The sequence below is a fragment of the Narcine bancroftii genome, chromosome 14 (assembly GCF_036971445.1).
Source record: "Narcine bancroftii isolate sNarBan1 chromosome 14, sNarBan1.hap1, whole genome shotgun sequence".
Lineage (NCBI taxonomy): Eukaryota > Metazoa > Chordata > Chondrichthyes > Torpediniformes > Narcinidae > Narcine > Narcine bancroftii.
In genome coordinates, this window is record NC_091482.1 from 40,146,447 (window position 1) to 40,161,421 (window position 14,975).

Genomic DNA, 14,975 nt, shown 5'->3' on the forward strand with positions numbered 1-14,975 from the left:
GTGGGGTTCACCAATAGAGAGAATATGTGGGGTCCCACAGCCCGGCCGACCCGCCTGCTGCCCGGCGCAGTATCAGACTGAGGGGAGGGGGGAGGAGGGTGAATTACTTTACATCAAGATCTACGGTTTCCCAACACACCTGTGACCACGTTGCGTACCCAACGGTCGAGGGATCGGGCTCCGAGGAGCCGGACACCAGTGCACGGACACAGAACGGGAAGACAGAGCCCACCCTGCTGAGGAGATGCCTGTGGGAACGCAGCTGGGAGGGCAGGGCCCGGCGGCCGAATGTTTCACCCTAGGCCATGGAAAACCAGGCTCTGGGACCGGCATCCGTGAGGGAGCTGATGTGGGACCGGTTCCTGATGGGTCACAGTGGCTGAACACTTCCTATTCTCGGTGAATGATCAGAAGCAGGGGTAGTAGCTGGGCGGACAGGAGGCCGTGAGACTGTGGGGGTTACAGGGGCCCAGCAGTGGACGGGATCAGAGCAGGCGACGAGACCCACGGACACTCGATGTGTGTTTGGTTTCTCCCTCTCGATATGAGAGTGGTGCTGAGCTTCTGCTGCCCCGTGATGGATCTTCACAAGGCGAACAGATGGAAACTCACTCTGTGAAACAACGATAAATGGAAACTGGGGCCGGTGAAAATCCCCAGTTACACTGTAACTGACCACATTAATGTCCAGGGTCAGGCACCGAGTGCCTGTGAACATAATGTCTCACAGTCTGGTACTTACCAGAGTGTCTGTATTCTACAGTCCGGATTCCTCAGATCCGCAGACACCAATTCCACTCCAGAATCTCCCAGGTCATTGCATCTCAGCCTGAATACAAACAGGAAGTGAGAAACACACTTATTCATGCCTCGTGTCTGATATAAATTCTCACACTCGAGCTGTTCAGGAAATAAATAAACTCTGCCGCGAATAATGAACAGATTTCCCCGTCACTGTTCCGCTCCAGGTCTTCTACGAAATGCCACTAATTTTCTAGATAAAGTGCTGTGCAGCCACTAAACGCCCCTCATGAATGAATGATGTTAGGGGGAAGATTTCCCACTTCTAGCACCTATGTGCAGATAGTGAAGTCCGGGCTGTCAGGAAATGTTTATTCACAACGCGTTTAATCTCTGCTGAAACAACCGACCGCATGGAATTTGGGCAATTTCCCAGACTTACTGGATCTTCTTCCACATCTTCTGAACAGTACATTGTTACACATAATTATAAAAGTCTCATCCACCTTGAAAGTCACGTTGGAAAACCGCAAACAGTGCTGCACTCACCTGGGGATTATTGATGGATAAGGACAGTCTCTCCATGAAAGGGAGAGGGGGAGGGAGAACGAGTCACACATAATGAGGGAGACAAAGTACGAGTGTATATCCCAGAGAGGGTCTCCAACAGAGGAGGGTGCGGGTTGGGTTTGGGGGGGGGGGGGGGGGTGTTGGACAGAGAGAATTGAAATTTCACATGGAGAACAGTTTCAAAAAGAGAGCAGGAATTCACACCGCGAGAGGGGAGTCTCACACAGAGAGAGGGGCATTCTCACGAATGGATAAGGGAGCCTCACGGAGGTAGAAGTGGAGTCTCACAGAGGGAAGAATATCACTTTTAAAGGAGAGCACATCACAGTAAATGGGGAGAAGGCAGAGCGAGAGTAGAGAATGGCACAGTGAGAGGGAAAATTTTTGCTTACGTTTGTAAATTTTAATGCGAAAAGGTTGAACAGCCTGATAAAAATAACGAGATTATTAACGTATGTTTAGAAACTGCGAGTTAATGTAGCCTTTTCTCAAGAAACACGTTAAAATGAAAAAGAACATTTGAGATTGATTATGGATTGGGTGGAAAATGTCATGGCATCTTCGGTTAATTCTAAAGCAGGATTGGTGAAAATGATGACAAATAAGAATCTTCCAATGTAAGTTCATATCATTATTTCAGACTCGACGGGGAGTGACGAAATGGAACGTTGTCAAATATTTTCTGAGACGCGGGCTTTTTGGAATTTGTATGCTCCGAATGTTAATGATGAGACATTTATCCAAGACACGTTTCTTAACTTAGCAGGGGTACATGACAATATTTTAATAGGAAGGGATTTTAATTTTTGCTTTGGCCCATTGTTCGAGAGGTCGACCCGAGTAACAACGAGAGGAAAGGCAGGTAAAGCTCCATTTGGTTTGATGAAAGATTTGAATTTAATAAATGCAGAGAAGGATTCAGTATTGGGAGAAATGTTATTCATTTTATTCATCTAGATTTGATTTTTACTCTTGAAATGATTTATTCTTGATTTCTGCTCGGATGCAGGTTAAGATCCTTAAAGTGGATTAAACACTGAGGATTTTATCCGATCAGTCGCCTTTGTTAATAACGATGGAAGTGTCTGATACGGAGAAGTCATTATATTAGTGAAGATTCAATTCATTTTTTTGTTGAAAAGGAAATAAATGTGACTTTTATCGAACACAAATTTCAAACACAAATATGGGAGGCCTTGGACGTATATTTAAGAGGCCAAATTATTATTTACTTCCAAAATTAAAAAGAAATATATGAGACAATAGAACAATTAGAAAGGGAAATTAGAACTTTGGAAAAGACCTTCAAAAATATACCTCAGAAGATTAATGCAGACATTTGAAAAAAAAACTACAATATAATAGATAATAAACTTATAGAAATAACAAAGAAAGTAATTACAAGAACGAAACAAATACATTGTGAATTAGATGAGAGGAGAGAGAAAGTTAAAGGCGTAACCAAAGCCATGAAAAAGGCACTAATATAGATGTATATAAGGCTCGAAAATACATGAATCATTTAAGAGTTGTTAGTCGAAATAATAGCATCAGAGTCTTTAAGAGATGCAAGTAAAATAAATAAATATTTAATCACTGATACCATTGCATATTTTAAGTTTGGAAGAACAAATTGAACTTACGGCCCCATTTACTGAAGACAAAAGAAGATATAGATGTCTTACAGAGTAACTAATCTACAGGAGAAGTCGATTTTACACCTGAATTTTAGACAGAATTAAAGGAATTTTGAATTCCAATTTTTATGGAAGTATTAGGCCAGGCTTCGGAACCTCAAACTCTTTTGGAATCATTTTCGATGGCAATAATGACTGCAATTCCAAAGAGAGGTGCAGACTCTTCAAATCTCCGCCTTAAATACCTATTTCATTGTTAAATGCAGATAATAAAATTTTTAAAAACATTTAAGCAAATGGATTGAATAGACTGTTATATAAATTAATAAATATGGATCAGAAAATCTTTTAAAACGAGCCAGTCATCATAAAATGCAATATGATTATGTTGGATCATTCATTTAGCACCAGAAAGAGGTGGGCTGAGTGTAGCAGTTGACATAGATGCAGAAAAGGCACTTGACACATGAGAAGGGAATATTTTGCTCAAGATGTGAGAGTAATGTGGATCTGGATTGATTTTCTAATGGATTAGAGCGTTATATAATAATATAAAGGTAAATATTAACCAATGGACTGGTGTCCACGCTGGTCAAATTGATGAGATTAACTACACAAGTGTCTCCTTTATCTTCAGATCTATTTATTTCAGCCATTTATTTCAAGTCTTCATGTACTTGGCAGCTTATTTGGACTGATAAACAAATTCAGGGTTTTAGGGTTAGTCAAGAGGAACTTAAATCAGTTTATTTGCAGGTGACATTTTAAGATCTTTCAGATCCTGAATAATCTTTACAAAAATATATCCTCACTTAGAAGGATATGGAAAAGTCTCGGGTTATAAAATAAATTGGAATAACATTTAAATGATGACATTACCAGAAGGTGATTAATGTCAAAGGGACACAGTTTAAAAGGTGAAAAGATGAAATTAAATATTTAGGTTGTAGCATCGGCGCTACGTGGGCTTGGAGAAGAACATCACACACACAAAAGCCTTGGTAAATGAGACTGATTTATTGCTCTGGCTCTGATGTCAGGACACTGCATGATCGGAGTGCCGACCTCAGATTGGTAGGCATTCCCACCAGAGATCCCCATCTTCCCACCTTGCGAAGGCCACCTGAGACGATGGCCGATATCACCCTAGTGATCGCTGTACTCATCGGATATTTTGCAGACCGGTCCGTGTCTCAGTATGTGGACCGCTACAAGGGAGAGTAATTTGAAGAATTTATTAAAAAATGAATCATGAACCATTACATAAATAATGAAGAAAATTTGAAAAAAATGAATTAGTTTACCTGTAACTTTAGTTGGAACAGTAAATTGTATAAAGATGAATATATTTCCAAGAATACAATATATTTTCATGTATTACATATTTGAATACCTCATAATTTTCAATTTTCAATGAACGTGTAAGTCAATTTCTTTGGAATGGTAAAAAGTCAATAGATACTATTCAAAATTAACATGGAAATATAAACTGGGAGGTCGACAGCTTCCTAACTTCAGAAAATATTACCGAGCGGCAGAAATGACTCTTCTTTGGAATGAAAACATTGGTATGGGTTAATATAGAATTGAATAAAATGGGAGAGATGAAAGCAGAAGAATTTATGTGGAAGTGGTAACCGGAATTGATGGTTGCTGACAAGGAGAAATCATTATGGAAGCATCTGCTTAATGTTGGGAATAAAATGACGATATTGGTATATTGGTGATATTGCTATATCACCTAAAATGCCATGGATCCAAAATCTTCTATACGTTGCTCAAGGCACAATCAGTCCTTGAACATTTTGTTTTGTAAGGGGAATATTAATGTTGATACAGCACAATACCATTTGTTTGTAATTTTCAATTACGAGCATATTTGAGGGATAAGCTTGGACCAACTCTGTTCTTATCTAGTTGTATGGAAGCAGAACTTCTTAGAGGAATTCTAAAAAATACTTCTTTGGGATGTTCATTGTTATAAGCAGGAACTCCCAAACAAGGACAACACAGATCTAGACAGAGACAGGAAACAGTTTTAAATACTACAATATATTAACAAATATTCTTAGGATTTGTGTAGGAATTTTATGTCAATACTATTGATGTAAGATGTAGACTAGTCCAAAATGGCTTTTTACATCAACTATATCATACAACACAGAAACTGAATAGACTGAAATCAGATTTATCATATCAGTGCTTGAGAGGTGGTGAAGATATAGGATCTTTAATAGATTCAACGCAGACTTCTCCTAACATGAGCCCCGTTTGGACAGATTTATGAATTTTATTGTAACAAATCACAAAATCCTGATTTATTTTATGAGGAAATATTGAAGGTGCATGACCTAAATTAAAGTTATCAATTAGAACGTTAAATTATCCTGAGAAACAGCAATGAAATGTATAAAATTACGTGTAAATCTGATATACATTTGTGTTCGCCAAGGAATCAAGAAGAAATCAAGGTTGTATCCATTTGGAAAAAAAATACTTAAAATTTGAGAATTTGAAACGTCACGGTGGGAGGGAAGAATGTTGTGGTAGGAGGGCAGAACCTCGGGGTGGGAGGGCAGAATGTCACGGTGACTGTGGATTATTTTGCAGTGAGAGGAGAGAATGAGCAAGTCTCCAGATCAGACAAAGTGTGAATCTCCAACTGGGACAGAGGGTGAGTCTCTTATAGAGAGAGGGGGGTGACTCATAGAGAGAGGGGCGTCTAACACAAAAAGAGGAAGAGACTCACAGAAAGAGGGGGAATCTCTCACAGAGAGGGGTTTTCTCAGAGAGGTGTCTCAGAGAGAGAGAGAGAGGTCTTCATTCACACATAAATATGCATCATGCACAGAAAGATGTTGCAAACAGAGAGAAAAAAGACAAAGATGCACCAAAAATGAACACTGAATGCCGATGTTTCTGTTTGTGTGCTAAAGTGTGCAAGAGTGGTTAAGAGTGAGCGAATATGTGAGTGAGTGTTTGAGAATGTGACAGTGACTGAGTTAGAGAGAGAGAGATTCTTACTGAGGGAGTCTCAGATCTACGCTAGCAATGCCAGAGAGCACAGAAACAGCCCCTTCCATCCAAGTAATGAAGATAAAAACCCTTCATTCTGCCTCATCTCATCGATCGGACACGGTAGGTGCTGCGAGCAGGGTCAATTGTTGTGTTGAGATTCGTTTGGAGTTCAGAAGGAAATGAGTCCAAACGCAGGGAATTTATAACTAAAGGAATTATTAAGACAGAAACCGGCCGACTACCCCAGCAACACAGGGGCAGATCAGGAGCAATGAACAGCACGAAATAGGGCAATTAGCAATTTACAAGCAGTTGGTGAAGCAAGGCTGTGTTCTCGCACCAACCCTCTTTTCAATCTTCTTCAGCATGATGCTGAACCAAGCCATAAAAGACCTAAACAATGAAGACGCTGTTTACATCCGGTACCGCACGGATGGCAGTCTCTTCAATCTGAGGCGCCTCCAAGCTCACACCAAGACACAAGAGAAACTTGTCCGTGAACTACTCTTTGCAGACGATGCCACTTTAGTTGCCCATTCAGAGCCAGATCTTCAGCGCTTGATGTCCTGTTTTGCGGAAACTGCCAAAATGTTTGGCCTGGAAGTCAGCCTGAAGAAAACTGAGATCCTCCATCAGCCAGCTCCCCACCATGACTACCAGTCCCCCCACATCTCCATCAGGCACACAAAACTCAAAACGGTCAACCAGTTTACCTATCTCGGCTGCACCATTTCATCAGATGCAAGGATCGACAACGAGATAGACAACAGACTCGCCAAGGCAAATAGCGCCTTTGGAAGACTACACAAAAGAGTCTGGAAAAACAACCAACTGAAAAACCTCACAAAGATAAGCGTATACAGAGCCGTTGTCATACCCACATTCCTGTTCGGCTCCAAATCATGGGTCCTCTACCGGCATCACCTACGGCTCCTAGAACGCTTCCACCAGCGCTGTCTCCGCTCCATCCTCAACATTCATTGGAGCACCTTCATCCTTAACGTCGAAGTACTCGAGATGGCAGAGGCCGACAGCATCGAGTCCACGCTGCTGAAGATCCAGCTGTGCTGGGTGGGTCACATCTCCAGAATGGAGGACCATCGCCTTCCCAAGATCATGTTATATGGCGAGCTCTCCACTGGTCACCGTGACAGAGGTGCACCAAAGAAGAGGTACAAGGACTGCCTAAAGTAATCTCTTGGTGCCTGCCACATTGACCACCGCCAGTGGGCTGATATCGCCTCAAACGTACATCTTGGCGCCTCACAGTTCGGCGGGCAGCAACCTCCTTTGAAGAAGACCGCAGAGCCCACCTCACTGACAAAAGACAAAGGAGGAAAAACCCAACACCCAACCCCAACCAACCAATTTTCCCCTGCAACCGCTGCAACCGTGTCTGCCTGTCCCGCATCAGACTTGTCAGCCACAAACGAGCCTGCAGCTGACATAAATCTACCTCCGCGAAGCCAAGCCAAAGAAAGAAGAAGGACCCTAAACCCAGAAGCAGAATGCACTCAGAAGCAGTTCCAGCAGAGAGGAGAGGGGACTCCGGAGTATGCCCTAAGGGAAAGAGGGATTCCGACTATGCAGGGCACCCGACAAGTGGGCTACCTACAGGGGTGTACACGCCTCCGTACCCCTGATCATTGGGAACACGGCTACAAAACCGGTATCAGCTGTGTCTACAGCGATACCCTGGTTAGTTTAAGGGGTTACTCGTCCCTCACCTGCTACCTCATGACAAAGAGAAGTTAAACTGAGTTGCTGCAGTTTTATAAACTGCCTTGCTCAGCGCGGGCTGTCTGGCCAGTGGAAGTGTGTGCTCTGGCTGATGGGCTCACACTTGATTGGCAGGCTGGAGAGGCTGGGTGGAGCCTCGATGTTAATGGTCAGCTGGGTGGGGCTTCAGACAGAAGAGGAAATGGTTCCAGTCTCTGTCACACCGGGCTGGAATTGTCGGTAAGGTTTTTGTACGTTCTCCCCGTGTCTGTGTGGTTTTTCTCTGGGGGCTCCGGTTTCCTCCAACCGTCCCAAACGTACCGGGATGTAGGATATTGGGATGTAAATTGGAAGGCACAGGACCGTGGGCTGAAATGGAATGGCCTGTACCGTGCTGTACATAAAAATACAAATACACCCCTCCCATCCGTAGACCCATCCAATATTCTTTTGATTGTTGCGATCAAAAATCCGCTGGCAGCTCCTTCCATATCCCAGCCAGCTGAGTGAAGATGTTGCCCCTTGAACACTTCACCTTTCAACCTTCCATGATCTCTCTGTTTCAGTTCCCTTAGAGGGGGAAGGCTCCATCACTGACCAATGTGGTCTGTGCTTCGAGATATCACCAACCCACCAACTGGTACATTGAATTGTTCTACTGGCAAATTCTCTCCCCAATGTCACTGAGAGTTGGCGTGAACTGTAAGCATGGGCCTGCCTCCACCACCTCCTCGGCCACAGGGGCACCAGCTGGAGCATGTGAAGGGTTGGTCTTCACTAAGTTAAGGTCGTGTACGAAACCTGCGGTAAAATCTAATCCCACCCACTAACAGCTGACAGCCCAGACCTGTGATCTGTCCCTCGTCACTAAATGCCTGAGGATTCCGCTCACTCTTCTCCTCCCACTGACAATCCAATGTCCACCGGTTGGCATTCCTCTCGGAGAGGGTGGGATACTCCAACACCCCGACTGCTGTAGTTAGTGTCAGTCTGGGGGCCAGGAACATTGTGAAGAAGCTCCGTCATTGACAGTGAGGAACAGGGCAATACAGCTCTTTAATGATCGTTACTTCGATTGCAGGAAGAACTTTAAATGGGAAATTAGAAAGGCAAAAAGAAGGTATGAGGAGTCCATACCTAATAAGGCGAAGGTGAATCCTAACGGTTTCTACAGATATGTGAACAGTAAAAGGAAGGTTAAGGATAGAATAGGTCCACTGGATGATGGGACTGGTGGACTATGTAAGGAACATTATGAGATGGGAGAGATGTTGAATAATTTTCTCTCCTCTGTATTCAAAAAGGAAAGGGATATTGGACGATATGAGATAAGTGAGGCAAAGGGCTTAGTTATGGAAAGAAAAGGAATTAGTATCCCGAGGGTTTTGGAGCTTCTCAGGTTAATAAAGGTGGATGTCATCTGGTCCTGATGGGATTTTCCCAGGACTTTAAGGGAGGTCAGGGAGCAAATAGTGGGCGCACTGACAGTGAGTTTTCAAAGATCACTGGAGGAAGGTGTGGTACGGTGGGATTGGAAAGTTGCGAATATAGTTCCGTTGTTTAAAAAGGCAGTAGGTTTAGGCCAAGTAAATATCGGCCAGTAAATTTGACTTTGGTGATGGGGAAGGTTATGGAGGGTATTCTTCACAATAGTTTATATGCGTTTCTGGATAGGCAGGGATTGATTAGGGGCATCCAGCATGGGTTTGTAAAAGGAAAGTCATGTTTGACGAACCTTGTGTTTTTTGAGGAAATGACAGAAAAGGTGGATGAAGTGATCTATTTGGATTTTAGTAAGAGTTTTGATAAGGTTTCACATGGAAGGTTAATAAGGAATGTTCAGTCACTAGGGATTAGTAGAGAGATTGTGACATGGCTGGAAGATAGACAGCAGAAAGTGTCAGGTTGGAAGTCTGTGACAAGCGAGTTGCCTCAGGGATCGGTGCTGGGTCCCTTGTTGTTTATCATTTATATTAATGATTTAGAGGAGGGTGTGGTTAACTGGGTAAGCAAATAATTGTGAGGAATGTTTTTGGGTTACAGAAGGATTTGGATTTTTTGGAAGAGTGGGCTGAAAGATGGCAAATGGAGTTCAATATAGACAAGTGTGAGGTGCTGCATTTCAGTAAAAATAACCAGAATTGGACATATGCAGTTAATAGGAGGACATTGAGGAATGCAGAGGAACAGAGGGACCTGGGGGTTATGGTAGAATTCATTGAAGGAGGACTCACATGTAGACAGGGTCATTAAGAAAGCATATGGTATGCTGGCCTTCACAAATGATAATATAGAGTGTAGGAGCTGGGAGGTGATGCTGCAGCTGTTTAAGGCATTGGTGAAGCCAGGTTTGGAGTACTGTGCTCAGTTCTGGTCTCCAAATTATAGAAAGAATATAGATAAGGTGGAGAGTGTACAGAGAACGTTTACAAGGATGTTGCTGGCTTACAGAATCTAGATAACAGAGAGAGATTAAGGAGACTGGGACTTTATTCATTGGAACATAGAAGGATGAGAGGGGACTTGATAGAGGTATTTCAAATTATGAAAGGAAAAGATAGACTAGACATAAACAGACTGTTTCCCCTGAGGGCAGGGGAGGTTGGAACAAGAGGGTACGAGTTAAGGTAAGGGGGCAAAACTTTAGGAAGAATATTCGAGGCTGCTTTTTCACTCAACGAGTGGTGGCAGAATGGAATGATCTTCCAAAAGAAATAGTTGTGGCAGAGTCCCTTCTGCCATTTAAGGTTGGATGTGTACATGGAGGTAAGGGGGTTGGAGGGTTATGGGCGGAGAGGGAGGGTGAGCTAGCAGAGTTGTTCAAGTGAACCACTGCAGACTCGAAGGATCAACGTGGCCTGTTTCCGCACTGTAAACGATTATATATGGTTAATTCCAGGAATATTACTGGCTGAGCTAATTAAGTCTCAAATATCGCTTGACAAGGGGCCATTTGAAATGGACCTATCGGGGCATCCTGCCAACTGTGTGGCTGCAGGAATTCAGACTTGAGCTCATCTGGTCCTTGTCCTTAAGTCTTCTTTTCTTTGGCTTGGCTTCGTGGACGAAGATTTATGGAGGGGTATGTCCACGTCTGCTGCAGGCTCGTTGGTGACTGACAAGTCCGATGCGGGACAGGCAGGCACGGTTGCAGCGGTTGCAAGGGAAAATTGGTAGGTTGGGGTTGGGTATTGGGTTTTTGCTCCTTTGTCTTTTGTCAGTGAGGTGGGCTCTGCGGTCTTCTTCAAAGGAGGTTGCTGCCCGCCGAACTGTGAGGCGCCAAGATGCACTGTTGGAGGCGATATCAGCCCACTGGCGGTGGTCAATGTGGCAGACACCAAGAGTTGTCCTCGTGTATCTGTCAATAAAATCTCATCTTCAAGCAGAAACTCAGGGATCCCGTCCCTCCTTCCCCAATCCTTGCGATTGATCTGAAAATGGAACCTGATCCTCTGGTTATTTCCAACAATGCCCCTTCGTCAGTTCTCTCCAAACTATTTCTTTCCCTTCACGTTCAAACAATCAACCGTGATCATTTCAAATACAGTTTGAGGTAAATTAACAGTTACCTCAACTCCAGGCATTTGTGGAGTCCGGGCACCAGCCGCTGAATTCCTTCACGTTGGATGCCGCAGTCAGTCAGTTTGAGACATGTTATTGTATGACACAACCGATTCCATGGGACAGGACGGCGCAGTCAATGGGCGTCAGTCCCAATCCAACGAATGACAGCGATTCGATTGATCCCAGTGTTTACTGAGCCAGTCTGCGGTTCTGAGACTCAAACAGTTAGTGCAATATGTTCAGGAGGTTCCTTCCAGCTTCTTCACTCCATGTGTTCCCACTTTGGCGTTTAAACCCCTCTTTAGCCCAGTCAATCACTCGGCAGATGGTCTGATGAGGAAACGGACCTAGAAACGCCTAGAGGCGCCGAACGGTCCCTGGGGCGGAGAGACTGGCCACAAAGCGGAAACACCTCAAATCGCCCATCGCTCGCACTGTGGGCTTCAGTGATGCGTTTCTGGATATGGCCGGGATCTGGAGTCAGGAATTGTGCGAGTGTCGGTGCAAACTCTTGGATGGTGAGGTGGGGAAATGTGTGCACCATGCTGTGGGTAAAATCCTCCCTCTCCACCAGTTCCATCAGGAATCCGGACAGGAATTGGGAAGGGTGCAGATTGTATTCGACCAAATCTCCATCTATAAACACAATGTTCTTCTGGGACACTCCTGAGAAGGCCATCTGACCAACCCGCTTGGGTGATGGTCCTGGGAACTCGGTGCAGGTCCATGTCTCTCTGTGTGAAGAAGGGGCCCAGGTTCAAACAGAGAGGGGTTGTAGGTCATGGTGTACAAGATCTAGTTCTCCTCCACGCGTTTGAAAAGAGCCGCTGCAACCGACCTATCATCAAAAACTTGTCGAACTATTCCTTCCGTTCCTCACCAGCAAATCCCAAGATTTCAGCCCAGATACTGATCTTGGCCTTTTCCAATAAAGTTAACGTAATGTGGCGGGTGGTCCCAGCACTGAGCACCCTGGGAGCAGCTTGTACTGGATTGGATTGTACAGGATGTCAGACACTTCACACCAGCCCTCGGGATCTGGGCACTGGTGCTTTGGTTCTGTCTCTCTCCGACTGTCGCCAGAATCAATTCTATGCTTGAACTCATCCAGGCCATCGAATATAAACAGCGATCCTTCTGGGTTCTTCCAGACCTCTCGCAGGATATTCCCAAAGTAGGGATACTGATCCAAAATCAGTTCCCTCAGGTTTATTCTGATAGCGTCGGTTGATAGCGTTCAAATCCCGGAATTTGAAACAGAAGACAAATTGGAAATGTTGGAATATTTTCCCTGTGGCCCAGTCGTGAACGGTCTTTTGCACCATTGTGGTTTTCCCAATCCCCGGAACTCCGGCCACTTCTGCCGAACTCCCAGATTCGGAGGCTTTCCGGGTGAAGCTGCTCTGGAACAATTGTTCGGACGGGATTTTTTCCAGCTGTCTCCGCAGATCTTTCTCTCTCTCTCCGCCCCTCATGGTCTCGGTCTCTTGCAGCAGCTCATGTTCAGTGTCCATCAGTGTCTGATCTGGAAGAGTAGAAATCACCGTGAGCTCAGCATATCGATCAACCAGCTGGAAAACCTTCATCTTCTCCCGCATTAGGATCGTGTTCAATCTCAGTGTTTCAGTTAGTGCGCGCAGGAAATTGTTAGGTTTCTGTTGAATATCTTCAAGGAGAACGTGGAGAAAATGGTTCCACGTTAGTACCTCCACCAAACATATATCATTAAAACTGCCCCGAAATTTAGTGTTTCCGATAACATGAATGAATTAAATTATTAGATGCATGTTCCTTCACATATTATAATCACGTTGACAGTTGACAACTTGTAGTAACTGGGAGACATTTTCTCTTACTTGAGAATGAAAAATAATCTGGAACTTCTGATATTAACGGGATTGTTCGCGCTGCTGATCAGATAGAGGTCAAACAATACAAACATTCTAAATGATATTACAGACGATGACATCATCGCCAATAACGATGACAGAGAGGAGGTTTCGAGGCTTGGAAAATGGTGCCGGGTCAACAACCCGAGTCTCAACATGGACCAAACAAAGGAGAAGATTGTGTCCATCAACTCCTCTCCATCGCACGTCAGTGATTCAGTTGTGGATAGAATGGAGAGAATGTTCCTCGAGGTGGATACAACACACAACCTGTTCTGGACAAACACCACCTCCTCATTAGCTATGAAGGGGCAGCAGCCTGCACGTCCTCAAATCGCGGAGGGCGAGGATCCCGGACGCATTCTGGACAACATTTAATTTGAGAATCCTGTTTGGGCCCATCCTTTTGTGTGCAGAGAGGCTGCAACAAAAGTCTATACAAAGTCTCATCAAAGGTTGAGTAGATCACTGGGATCCCCCTTTTAAGACTATTCGCCAGATCGTTGCTTATCTTGGGCTATAGAATTATTAAGGACAACTTTCCATTCAGTACAGATCATCTCTGCCCAAAAACCCTGACGGAGCTGGGCCAGGAGGGTCACAATCAGGAGGGACGTTGGAAATATTTCTGCCGCAGGCGGTGAGATTTATGAACAGTATCGCGTCGTTGGTTAAATCCTGGTCCGAATGCCGGGGGCTTCAGACAGGCTTTAAGCGCCCTGTTAAAGAAGCTGATGGTGCTTCTAAATTAAAACTGCAACTCCAGGTATGTGCCTGTGATGGCGGCGCCTGTGCTCAGCAGTGACCACAAGGGATTGCAAATGGATAGAAGTAGCATTGGAAACCGGGAGAACAATCCTCCCTCACCATTTGAGGAGAAGCAGAGGACAAGATTAGACATGACAGTGCCCAGGGCAGCAGACCAGCGAGCGACTCAGCAGCTGAAAGATCCAGAGGCTGACGGCTGTTGGTGGTTCTTCTTTTTTCTTTGGCTTGGCTTCGCGGACGAAGATTTATGGAGGGAGTAAAAAGTCCACGTCAGCTGCAGGCTCGTTTGTGGCTGACAAGTCCGATGCGGGACAGGCAGACACGGTTGCAGCGGCTGCAGGGGAAAATTGGTTGGTTGGGGTTGGGTGTTGGGTTTTTCCTCCTTTGTCTTTTGACAGTGAGGTGGGCTGTGCGGTCTTCTTCAAAGGAGGTTGCTGCCCGCCGAACTGTGAGGCACCAAGATGCACGGTTTGAGGCGATATCAGCCCACTGGAAGTGGTCAATGTAGCAGGCACCAAGAGATTTCTTTAGGCAGTCCTTGTACCTTTTCTTTGGTGCACCTCTGTCACGGTGGCCAGTGGAGAGCTCGCCATATAACACGATCTTGGGAAGGTGATGGTCCTCCATTCTGGAGACGTGACCCACCCAGCGCAGCTGGATCTTCAGCAGCGTGGACTCGATGCTGTCGACCTCTGCCATCTCGAGTACTTCGACGTTAGGGATGAAAGCGCTCCAATGGATGTTGAGGATGGAGCGGAGACAATGCTGGTGGAAGCGTTCTAGGAGCCGTAGGTGATGCCGGTAGAGGACCCATGATTCGGAGCCGAACAGGAGTGTGGGTATGACAACGGCTCTGTATACGCTTATCTTTGTGAGGTTTTTCAGTTGGTTGTTTTTCCAGACTCTTTTGTGTAGTCTTCCAAAGGCGCTATTTGCCTTGGCGAGTCTGTTGTCTATCTCATTGTCGATCCTTGCATCTGATGAAATGGTGCAGCCGAGATAGGTAAACTGGTTGACCGTTTTGAGTTTTGTGTGCCCGATGGAGATGTGGGGGGGCTGGTAGTCATGG

General features: G+C 44.9%; 1 pseudogene; it reads right to left on the reverse strand.

Moving 5' to 3' along the window:
- Positions 1-738: 738 nt before the first annotated feature.
- Positions 739-12,928, reverse strand: LOC138749644 (NLR family CARD domain-containing protein 3-like; annotated as a pseudogene).
- Between the last annotated feature and the right edge of the window lie 2,047 nt (positions 12,929-14,975).